General features: G+C 40.5%; 1 long non-coding RNA gene across 1 annotated transcript in view; it reads left to right on the forward strand.

The window, feature by feature from the left end:
- Positions 1–11,647, forward strand: part of LOC127582357 (uncharacterized) — a 44,378-nt gene that overhangs the window by 23,675 nt on the left and 9,056 nt on the right. The window contains exon 2 of the long non-coding RNA XR_007958105.1: positions 11,323–11,462. This is a non-coding gene — a long non-coding RNA (uncharacterized LOC127582357). The remainder of the gene's footprint in view (positions 1–11,322; positions 11,463–11,647) is intronic.

The following is an 11,647-nucleotide window of genomic DNA, read 5'->3' on the forward strand; positions in this document are numbered from 1 at the left end:
CTCCACCCGTATCTGCAACAATTCTTTATCCCGCTGTATCCTTTGGCAACTTCTACACTTTCCACAATGCCACCAAGTCTTTGTGTCATCTGCAAACTTACCCACTCATCCATGTTTTCATCCAAGTCATTTATATACATTACAAACAGCAGAGGTCCCAGTACGGATCCCTGCAGAACACCACTAGTCATGGACATCCAGCCAGAATAAGACCCATCTGCCACTACCCTCTGTCTTCTATGAGCAAGCCTGTTCTGAATCCAAATGGCCAAGTCAACATGGATCCCATGCATCTTAATCTTTTGGATGAGCCTACCATGAGGGACCTTGTTAAGTGCACATTGCGTGTTAAATGACCTTGTTAAAATCCACGTAGACAACATCCACAGCTCTACCTTCATCAATCACCTTTATCACCTCCTCGAAAAACTTAATCAAGTTAGTAAGACCTGCCCTGCACAAAGCCATGTTGACTGTCCCTAATTAGGTCATGCTTTTCCAAATGCTCATAAATCCTATTCCTATTCACATATCAACAATCTCCATTGAAAGCAATGGCTCTCTAATTCCTTGATATCCAGAGCTGATCCTCAGTATAAATGCTAGGGAATCTCAGCAAGATTGTTCCAAGTGCAGCAGTGGGCCAAACTGACTTTGACTGGCTTACCTCCAGAATCCTCAAAGACACTCTTATTTGTAAGCCTCAAGAGTGTCATCACCGCCCAGTCAAGAATGTACTCACCATTCATGCAACTGTAGCAATGTTCCAGAAGATTAACATCATCCTGAATAGAGCAGTCCCTTATTCAACACCACTGCTATTGAACTCAATATCTACCTCTTGCATCATTGATGTAGGATATTGTGCAATGGTTCTATGATATTTCAGCTGTACTTTCCTCCCCTCTGCTCTTCATTACAGAAACACAGCATGAAAGGAAGTAATTCTGTTCATTGAGTGTGTACCAGCTCTAATTGGGAGCAATCCAGCTAGTCCCACTTCCCCACCCTCTCCCCATTACGGAGGATGAACTGCATTGTCATACGAACACCATCTCCATCCAACACAACTTGTGACATATGCCTAAAATCATTATTCCTTCATTGTCACAGTGTCACCATCTTGGAATTCCATAACACAATACTATGTGGAAGCACTATTACCAGATAGACTGTAATAATTCAACAAAATGACTGATACTATCTCTTCAGGTCACCTGGGGTGACTTGAGAAGAATGCAGTCCTGCTGATCCCAATTCCAGCCATTTGCCCATTCAAAAGGAGCCTGGCACCAAAGTAACTTCATGAAGAATTCATGTATTAGCACCACCTTTACTCACTTTGGTTCATGCAGTTTAGCTAATTTTTACTGAGCTCTCTAGTGGCCAAGTAATCGAGATGTTATTTGTCATCACACAATGATAGAAGGCAGCTTTTAAAATAAGCTCTTTTAGAACACCTGCACCTCTGGTTGTTTCTAACTTAATGCTGAGTGATGTAAAATAGAATTAAAGCAACATATAAAATGATGCAACAAATCTTTTTTATGGTATAATTTCAAAATAAAACTAAGGCAGAGTTTTTTGTTGTCTGGGAAGACCCATCATTTCCACCTGGACATGTGAATCCTTACCTATTTGTCATCCTAATTCTGCTGAAGCACTTCAGGTGTCCACTCGACAATAACATTAAATATGAAGTTTAAGCTAAGGCATCCTGTGCCCCACATGAGCAATAAGTACAGTAGCTGGGAGACTGCAACCAATTGGACTCATTAGGCTTCATGAGTTCCATTTATATAATGTTGCTGCCCCATATTTCAACCAGGTAATGAGCAGTGCTCCAACTTTCAGCATTTGTTTGGAACAGATATCGAGGGGATAGTGTTATTCTCTTTAAAGAAAAATCAGCTCTTTACCTCTAGTATTTGACATTTCCATTCTGTCAACCCTATCTATGCCTCTCATAATTTTATATACCTCTGTCAGGTCGTCCCTCAGTCTCTAACACTCCAGAGAACACAACTAAAGTTTGATCAACCTCTCCTTATAGCTAATACTCTCTAATCCACGCAACATCTGGTGAACCTCTTCTGTACCTTCTCCAAAACCTCCACAGCCTTCCTGTAATGCAGCGACCAGAACTGCACACAATACTCCAAATGTGGCCTAACCGTAGTTTTATGCAGCTGCAATATGACTTCCCAAGTTTTTGACTCAATGCCCCAACGGATGAAGTGTGCCGTACACCTCCTTTACCATCCTATCTACTTGTGATGCCACTTTCAGGGAGCTATGGACTTGCACCCCTGGATCCCATTGAAAATCAAATCTCCTAAGGGTCCTGCCCTTTACTGTCTATAGGCCTTTATGGCAGGGTAAAGCCACCATAGGTTGGATGAATTTGCTTAAGAAAAATCCATTGATAGCAACTCTTGTAAATTTTAGCACAGCACTTTCCTCTGTAGTGGATTCCACTCCATATGCTTCATGGAGTACGTAATGCTATGTACTGGGGGAGATTAAATTGAACATGTGATTGAAGTAACAGCTTGAATGCTACATCTTCTTTATCTACAAGAATTTTGGAAGTTCGCCTTTAAAGTATATCCAATAAAATAATTTTAAGATGATGTAGCAATATCCGTATGAAAGGGAATTTTACTTCCCATTGAAAATCTATAAGGGAATGGACAAGTTTAACAAAAGAATTTGGAAGATTCCAATGTTTAGCAAGCTTAAAGCATTATCTTATAGTTTAAAGAGCAGGTATAAATAATTGATGAATTAGTCAATATTGTGTCACTCAATATATATGACTGTGTTATACTATTAAACGTAACGTAAGAGTGAATTTTTGCCATACACATTCCAATAGGTGAACAATACTGAAATACATATTGATGTACATTAAGTACAATACAACAATAGATACAACACAGACTGCATACATGTATAAAGAATTTGAATATAAAGAAAACAAATTCTTGATTTTATATGTCCAATTTATATTTATTCTTTAATCATTTTTAGTATTCTTCAGTGCAGTGGATCTTGCACAACACTGCTCTTTTTACAGGCTCCTAAGCCATCAACATTACTTGAGCAAAGCAAGTATCTTTCAGATAAAGTGCTGATATCCTTTGTGACACTATAAACATAGACCAATGTATCCCGTTCATATTATGGCATAACTGTACTTTACAGATAGATTGTAAAAGTTCTATTTATATGCAGTTTTCCAGTAACCATGAGCCAGAGACAGAGCAATGGAACAAAACAAAGATTATGGATCATGGCTAAATGACTTTTTACATGTGTACAACATTGTGGATTGAATACACTCTGCAGATGTGTGGTCTATGGGTGGGGCACCCTGTACTGCAAGGAATTCAACCTCATATCATTGGTAGAGTTGTTTTTTATGACTAGAATTTAATCTCTTCCTATCCATTTTCTTGTTATCGTTGTCTTTCTCCACCCTTTCTATTTCCATCATTTCTAAACCATTAAATTCCCTTTGCAAACTTCTTTACTATCACCTTGTTAAACCTCTGTTTTTATAAGCTCCATTTCTTTCTAGTAGCTTCCTTGTCTCTCTCTCATTTGATCTGACTTTGTAAACAGTTAACACCAGTTATATATAGCAGCTTGGCACATGCACCTATTTTGTAAGGCCCTTGTCTTTACTGCTCCTGTTCTTTCTGTATGCCCAAGGGGTTCATAATCATTTCTGAACTGCAGCAATAGTACTGGAAAAAGTTATTAACTTTTGTAATTTTTTATAAAATATTTTAAATTTGGGTAGATTTTAAGAAATTATATTCAAAAGGTGAAATGCTTGAGAATGAAATATATTTTCCAACATATAACCCTCAATGTGAAAATCAATGGCTTCTCTCCAGTAAACATAGAACACTACAGCACAGTACAGGCCCTTTGGCCCACAATGTTGTGCCGACATTTTATCCTGCTCTAAGATCTATCTAACCCTTCCCTCCCACGTAGCCCCCTATTTTTCTATCATTCATGTGTCTATTTAAGAGTCTCTGCCCCCACAACCTCTGCAGGCAGTGCGTTCCACGCACCCACCACTCTATAAAAAAATTTACCCCTGACATCCCCCTTACACCTTTCTCCAATCACCTTAAAATGTTAGCCATTGTCGCCCTGGGAAAAAGTCTCTGACTGTCCACTTGATCTATGCCTCTTATCATCTCGTACACCTCTATCAAGTCCCCGCTCATCCTCCTTCTCTCCAAAGAGAAAAGCCCTAGCTCACTCAACCTATCCTCATAAGACATACTCTCCAATCCAGGCAACATCCTGGTAAATCTCCTCTGCACCCTCTCTAAAGCTTCCACATCCTTCCTATAATGAGGCGACCCGAACTGAACACAATACTCCAAGTGTCGTCTGACCAGAATTCTATAGAGCACCTTAACTACTGTGTATTCAGCGTGATATTATTACCTCTGTTTTACTAGATCACAATAAGAACTAGGTCACATGGCCATATGCGGATGAAGCCACTAACATATTGGATAATCTCTCTGATTTACCAAATATAAATGGTGCACAAGAAACGAACAGGCTATTCCAGAGTAGAAAAGGCAACTCAATGCACAAATGTTTTTGGTTAAAATATATAGGAATACTTTATTTGCAGAATTAGAGAATTTTAATTCAAAGTAAAGCAATTACAATTATATACACCTTAAACTTAAATGTTTCATAACGAGAATTGTTTTTGAAACAAAATGACTCCTGTTGGATCAAGCTGGGCTGATGGACAGCTGGTGGTTCTAGGAACGACCAGGTGTCAGCTGTTTGGGCCTGAACACATCTCCGATTTGCACACTTCAACCTCCCGCTGATGTCTGAGCCAGTGCATCTGACCTCCCGCTCCGCCACTGGACCCACCACTGTGCGCAGCAGCGGAGCACTGATGCACTGAGAACGTTTGTCTGCATTTCCCAACATCCTTACATCAGGAGTGGCTGGCATACGAACCCCTTTATTTGAATGGAGTTAGCAACCCTTTGGGAAGAGATAAATACAGGAAAGTCTTCATTAAACTAAATAACGATTTTAATTACTTGTATTTCACTGTCGCTATTAAATTTATTTTATTTTAATATATTAATTTAAAAGTATATTTAACTCCATTGCAACAGTTTTTAAATGTCTTTATGGAATGCATTTAAAAAGTTTTAAAAGCTTTTGACAACAGTGAGCACTCAAAGGGCATATGGACTTGTACAGCAATGCTCTGGTATTCGGAGCCTGTCAGCAGATGCCTCTGTCAGCACTCCATTGGTGTCACCTGCAAACTTGTAGATGGAGTTAGAGCCAAATCTGTCATGTGAGTGTATAGGGAGTAGAGTAGGAGCTGAGGGCGCAGCCTTATGGGGCACCATTGTTGAGGATTATTGTGAAGGAATTGTTCCTGCCTATCCTTACTGATTGCAGTCTATTAGTCAGGAAATTAAGGATCCAATTGCAAAGGGAGGTGCTGAGTCCCAGGTCTAAGAATTTGGAGATGTGTTTGCTTGGGATTATAGTATTGAAGGCAGAGCTGTAGCCAAGAAACAATAGTCTAGCATAGGTGTCTTTACTGTCCATATGCTGTAGAGATGAGTGTAGGGCCAGGGAGATGGCATTCGCTATTGACGTGTTTCAGTAGTAGGCAAATTGCAGTGGGTCGAGGTTGCCTGGGCGGCTGGAGTTGATCTGTGCCATGACCAGCTTCTCGAAGCACTTCATGATGGTGGATGTCAGAGCCACTGGGCGGGAGTCTTTAAGGCACGTTACCTTATTTTCCTTGGGTATCAGGATGATAGTGGTCTTCTTAAAGCAAGCGAAAACCTGAGACTGAAGCAGGGAGAGGTTAAAAATGTCTACAGATACCCCCGCCAGCTGATCTGCACAGGATCTAAGGACATGGCCAGGGACATCATCCGGGCCAGATGCTTTCTGCGGGGTCACTCTCCGGAATACTGATCTTACATCCACTGTGGGTTCAGGTGCATTGAAGGCTGTCGGGGCGGGTAGTGACATTGCAATCCCTTCCTGTTCAAAACGCGCATAGAATGCATCTTAAACTAATTTGTTTTCTTTTTCTCAGTTCTAACGAAGTGTCTTTAACCTGAACCATTAACTCTTTCTCTTTCCACAGATGCTGCATTTTTTTGCTTTTCAGTAGATGTAAAAGGCTAAGAAGCAAATGTGGGTGAACACATACAATGGTCGACATGGTCACAGTGGACCAAAGGGCCTGTTTCAATGCTGTACAGCTCAATGACTGTAGTATTAAATGGAGTGAAGCTATTCCCACTAGCACCTGGATCAAACATAGACTGAAAATTTTGGGCAAATGATACAAGCAGGATGTGGGAAAAGAACTTTTATTACTCAAAGAATAGTTGTGATCTGGAATGCACAGCTTCAAATGGTGGTGAAGATGGAATTGTTTAAGGGATTTGTATGGATGCTTGAATGAAAATAATTAGATTGCTGTGCTAGGAGCCAGCATAAATTTGATGGGCCGAAGGATCTCCTTTTCCTTTGTGACAAATCTGATTCTTTGATGTAAGTTTGGTTCTTTCCATCCTAATATCATCTTATATGACTTGGTATTAATGTTTTTTTCCCCCAATAATCCTGTAAAATGCAAAGGCTACATTAAGGGTGTTATAAAAATATAGCTTGTTACTATCTCAGTTCACACAAAGATTAATCCCTAGGATAAAAAATTATGGGAGTCCTGGTATCAACAAACTACTTCACCACTAGTAGCTCAAGGAGAAAATCAAGTAGGGGTTGGTGAGGAAGACAAAATGAATGCCAGGGCCTTGAGATATGCAGCACTACTTTCTCTGAGGTTTTCTCACTTGGCTATTGTACTTTCAGTTTATAATTATATGGAAACATAAGAGACTGCAGATGCCAGAATCTGGAGCAAAAAAAGTCAGCCAGAGGAACTCAGTAGGTCAAGCAGCATCTGTGGGGGGAAATGGAATTGTCAACGTTTTGAGTCCAGACCCTGCACTTTATACCGGCTATCTTCCTTCTCCACTCTTAGTCCCAATGCTGGGTCTTGACCTTAAATGTTGACAATTCCTTCCCCACCCCCACCACAGATGCTGCTTTACCCGCTGAGTTCCTCCTGCAGTTTATTTTTTGCTATAATTATATGGAACTTTCATTGTTATTAAGGCAGGAAAATCCCCAAAGCAATTATGTCTTGGGTTGTTGGAGCAAATTTTCTAGGTTTGGAAATGAAAAGGCATTTGAAGCCAATTCACTTTGAGGGAAATAAAGTTCACTACGGAATCATCTTTTACCAGAACTTTCACTCCTTTACAATAAGACTGCAAACCAACAACCAGTTCTAATTGAAAATAAAAAAAAAACTGATGCTAGAAATCTGAAACAAAAACAGAATATGCTGCACACACTCAGCAGGTCAGGCAGCTAGTATGGAGAGAAAATAGAGTTAACATTTCAGGTCCTGATGGTTCACTAATTGCTAATGAACTATACAGATCAAGAGGAACCTAGATTCACTGTCTGGTTTGTTCTGGGTTATGCAATAGTGGTGTTACAACATTTTCACTTTATGCACCAATCTCATCTCCTTATCACTGTGTACTTATTTATGTCAAAGGTGTTTGCATGCAGATACCAGTTAGGAACAGGACTGACTTGGTTATAACACTTTCCATACTGGATCATCAAAAAGAGCCTGGCACCTTTAGAATCGTATAGTAGCCAAAGTCAATAACCTTAGGGAGGGAAGGAAAGACTTTGTGATTCTTAGGCAAAAGAAAACAGGTTTGAATGTCACAGAAACACTTTATTCTCTTCCAGGAATTTACGTATGCATGAATCCCATTCAGTTTCAATGTGCCAGATGTTTGATTATGTTTGAAAAGTACTCTTACTTCTCTATTCAGTGGAACCTCAGGGATCACTCAGTATTGCTTTCGGAATATAATGAGATTATTAGAACCTTTAATAGATCAGCCTGCATTTCACAATCAGAAGCAAAATTATGTGTTTGCTGACCTTGAAGAAAGCTGCCCAAAACCCCAACAATCTCAGTGATGTGGACTTCTTCTTATTCAATACCAACTGCTAACAGGAATGAGTTTAGGGGTTCCTCAATATTCAGGAATAGTGATGCCATTAAACTGGCTAAGCACCATATCACATTGAATAATTTTTACAGATAGAAATTGAGCATTTGTTTGCTAAGTTTTTAAACTATAGATTTCAAAATGGAGATTGGAGGGAACATGTAAAATCAAGATATTAGTTGAAATCTCAAAAATATTTTAAGATTAGAAAAAAATCTACTTCGACAGTTTATTAGATATGGGCAATAAATGCTGTCCCCACCAGCAATCCCTTATCTGACAAATGAATACAAATACCTCTAACCTGCATTCTATTTTTAAGTATTTAGCTGAAGAAATTTCAATTTGTTTCTTTGGCCCAGAGAAGCTTTTAACTTCATACTTCGTCACTTAGACCACATGCAACTAAGTGCAACATTTCAAGGTATTTGGAATGAGAGTAGTTCATAAATACTTTATGATAGCACAGGTGAAGAGTTTTTAAAGATAATGAAGAAGGCCAGTGAGAGAACAATCAATCATCTACTGCAACTGCTGGATTTCTGTTTAACTGTGCATGGATGTAGTCCAGAAATTACTGTCAAGTTTTGCAGTGTAGTGATGGCCGTTGATTTCTCCTAGTCCATGATCTTTTACATATAGTCCATTGAAGCAAAGTAAATTTAGAATCTGGAGACCTAATCTACGTAGGGTATTGTCAGGCAACCCATTTCTTAAATGTGTGTTGTCCATTGTTTTTCCACTGACAGCTCAGTTAATATGTGTCTTAAGGGTGAAACCGAGGTTCATTTCCTCAATTCATTGATGCTTACCTGCACTATAGAAGGGTCTCAGTCACTCCAGCTCATTCATTGCTTTTGGAACAAAAACCTACTATTCACACTCAGTGTTGCTGTGCCTGTAATAAGGACTGCTGGGAAATGGAGGCAGTGCAAGCAATCACTTCCTTTATTGCCATTTGAGCTGGAGTACAATTGTAACGTTCCTGACTGAGGTCAACTAACTCAGCACAAGGCCACTTCCGCATCTCAGTTGCATGGTGTGTTTTTTTCTGCTCCCAAAGATATTCAGGGATCACCACAAATGTGCAGCAACATCATTAAAGGCAGGCTTCCCCAAATATCTATTCAGTTATTGGGCAGGACTTTCTGTTCCTCCTGCAAGTGGGAATTATCAAAACAAAATGTATAATGAGCTGGACTCTGCAACATATAATTAAAGAGATCTTATTAAATTCTCAGGAAAAGTGTCACCAGCCAATGCATTTTCCTGGATACAATCCAGAACAAGGATGGGGAACTAGATATTTTATAATTAGTTTTGGAAAGGAGCACTGAATTGCACTCCAAGGTAAACACAACATAACTGCAATAGCTATTTTATCTCACCATCAATGGCTTAAGTTAAAATGTTTGATCACATTTGTTGAAAAGGAAAACATTGCCAAAGGATCCAATGTTTTATCTTCTCACATTAAAATATTAACTAATGTTGCAATGTATGAGCAACTCTCCTTTACTATGACCAATGTTGTGCTATTTCAAGTAGACTATTAATTCCTACTGGGGAGCCACCCCACAACATACACAGAATCAGAGGAAGTCTAGCATCACACTAGTCAGGGAATTCTTAATGCTGGCTCCTAGAAATAGGAGTTTTTGGATGGAGGGTGTAAAATAATTTTTAAAACATGAAAAAACAGGCCATCTAACCTTCCATAAATATTCCTTGCAGAGTGAGTCACACCAATCAGGACATTCCAGAACAAATGTCCACTTTTGCCTGGGTACAACTTCCATCCAGTTGCATGTAACAAAAATTGGCTGGAGTGGATTGGGAAGGTCAAACAAAAACTGGGTCTGTGGAAACAGCATCCTCTGTCAAGAACCGGGAAGAACTTGGTCATCAGGTGCGATATGCTCTTCGGGCTGCATAATTGGCACAGGTGTGGCCCATTCCCCGCTCTTCTGCCTCGGTGATCACCCGGGCCATCTTCCAGTTCATCTGGGATCCAAGATGGAGCAAGTCGGACAGGTCATGCTGCACAAGTCCCCAGCAAATGGGAGAAGAAAGTGTATCCAACATTGCCCTCATTCTGCTGACCACATTTGTGTGTGGCTGCATCAGGCTGTGCATTGATCCAAAGTACATGGGCACCAAGTGTCATTTCATGCTGAGGTTCTACCTGTCCCTGGTGCTGATGAGGATAGGTCTGGCCCCGATGCTGTGCAATGTTCCAGTCAGCTGGATGTTGCCACACTACCTGTCCTTTGTGGAAGAGTTCTTCCAAGAAAACACCTTTGACCATAAGTCCATCAGGCAGTGGTTGGCACAGAACATCCTGCAGACACTGCAGGACAGGGACACCATGGGTATCGTGGGGTGGTTCCCCAAGTAAACTGTCCAAATCATCTGGCAGAATGCCTCACCACCAGAACCCACCAAGTATCAAGACCTCACTTGGCTGGTGGCGAGAGGGGCCCTCACAGTCAGATCCTTACTGTACAGATGACATATCATCCCCAACACATGCTGCCCTCAGGACAACTGCAGTGGAGCAGAGATAGTCAACTACCTCTTTGCAGACTGGATTTGCTATGAGGGTGTAGAGAAGGATGCAAGGGTCCCTGTCTCAGTTCATCCCTAGCAGCTGTGTAACTGAGGACTCTCTGATCTATAGGCTGTCCCCAGGGGCTCACAGAGACAGATGTCAAGTGCTGCTGGAAGGTGAAAGACACCCGTAGGTCTGCCCAAAACTTGTCTGTCTTCCAGTACAGCAAGATGTCCGTAAGGGAATGCTGCCAACTGGCACATTCCAGGCTGCAGGGGTAGACGCTGAGGGATACACCAAAGCTTGGTGCAGCCAACGCAAAGGCTCTATAGGGAAGGACCACGGTCTAGGCTCCTTCCGCTACCACACATGGAGGGGCCAAGTCAGGTGGGCAAGCCCCTAAACAATGAAAGGGTGCATCATTCCCAGGGGGCCACATAAGTGGTACTGGTGCTATGATTTTTAAAAAAGTAACATCACTGAATGTAATGACCATGTAAAAGTTTTGCACTGTTTCTTTTGTATATATTTATGAAAATCTTTGACATATAAATATTTGTTCAACTATTGTCAGAATATTTCTATTGTCAACTCAAACTTTATTTCTGTCAAAATCTTTTATTTTCCCAGGGTGAGGCAATGTTGGGAGATGAAATTCATCACTGGATATGAATTAGGAACAGGAACCTTGGCTGTTTGTTTCCTCTATCTCATAGCACAAAGGCAACTGTAGCCTCTCTAAGTAATGCACCAGAACCATTGGAATACAGGTAAGTTTTGGTTGTGCCACCTCTAGGATGACAATTACGTAATGCAATTTGGCAGATCTTTGGTTCTGCACTTAAGCATGTCCAAATTACACTCTCAAATTTCAGCACGAGACTTGCACCCATAACCTTTTAGGTTTAAGAGATGACCGTAGTGTCAAAGCGACACTTGTGAAACTGCACATGTT

Source organism: Pristis pectinata, chromosome 24 (assembly GCF_009764475.1).
Source record: "Pristis pectinata isolate sPriPec2 chromosome 24, sPriPec2.1.pri, whole genome shotgun sequence".
Classification (NCBI taxonomy): Eukaryota; Metazoa; Chordata; class Chondrichthyes; order Rhinopristiformes; family Pristidae; genus Pristis; species Pristis pectinata.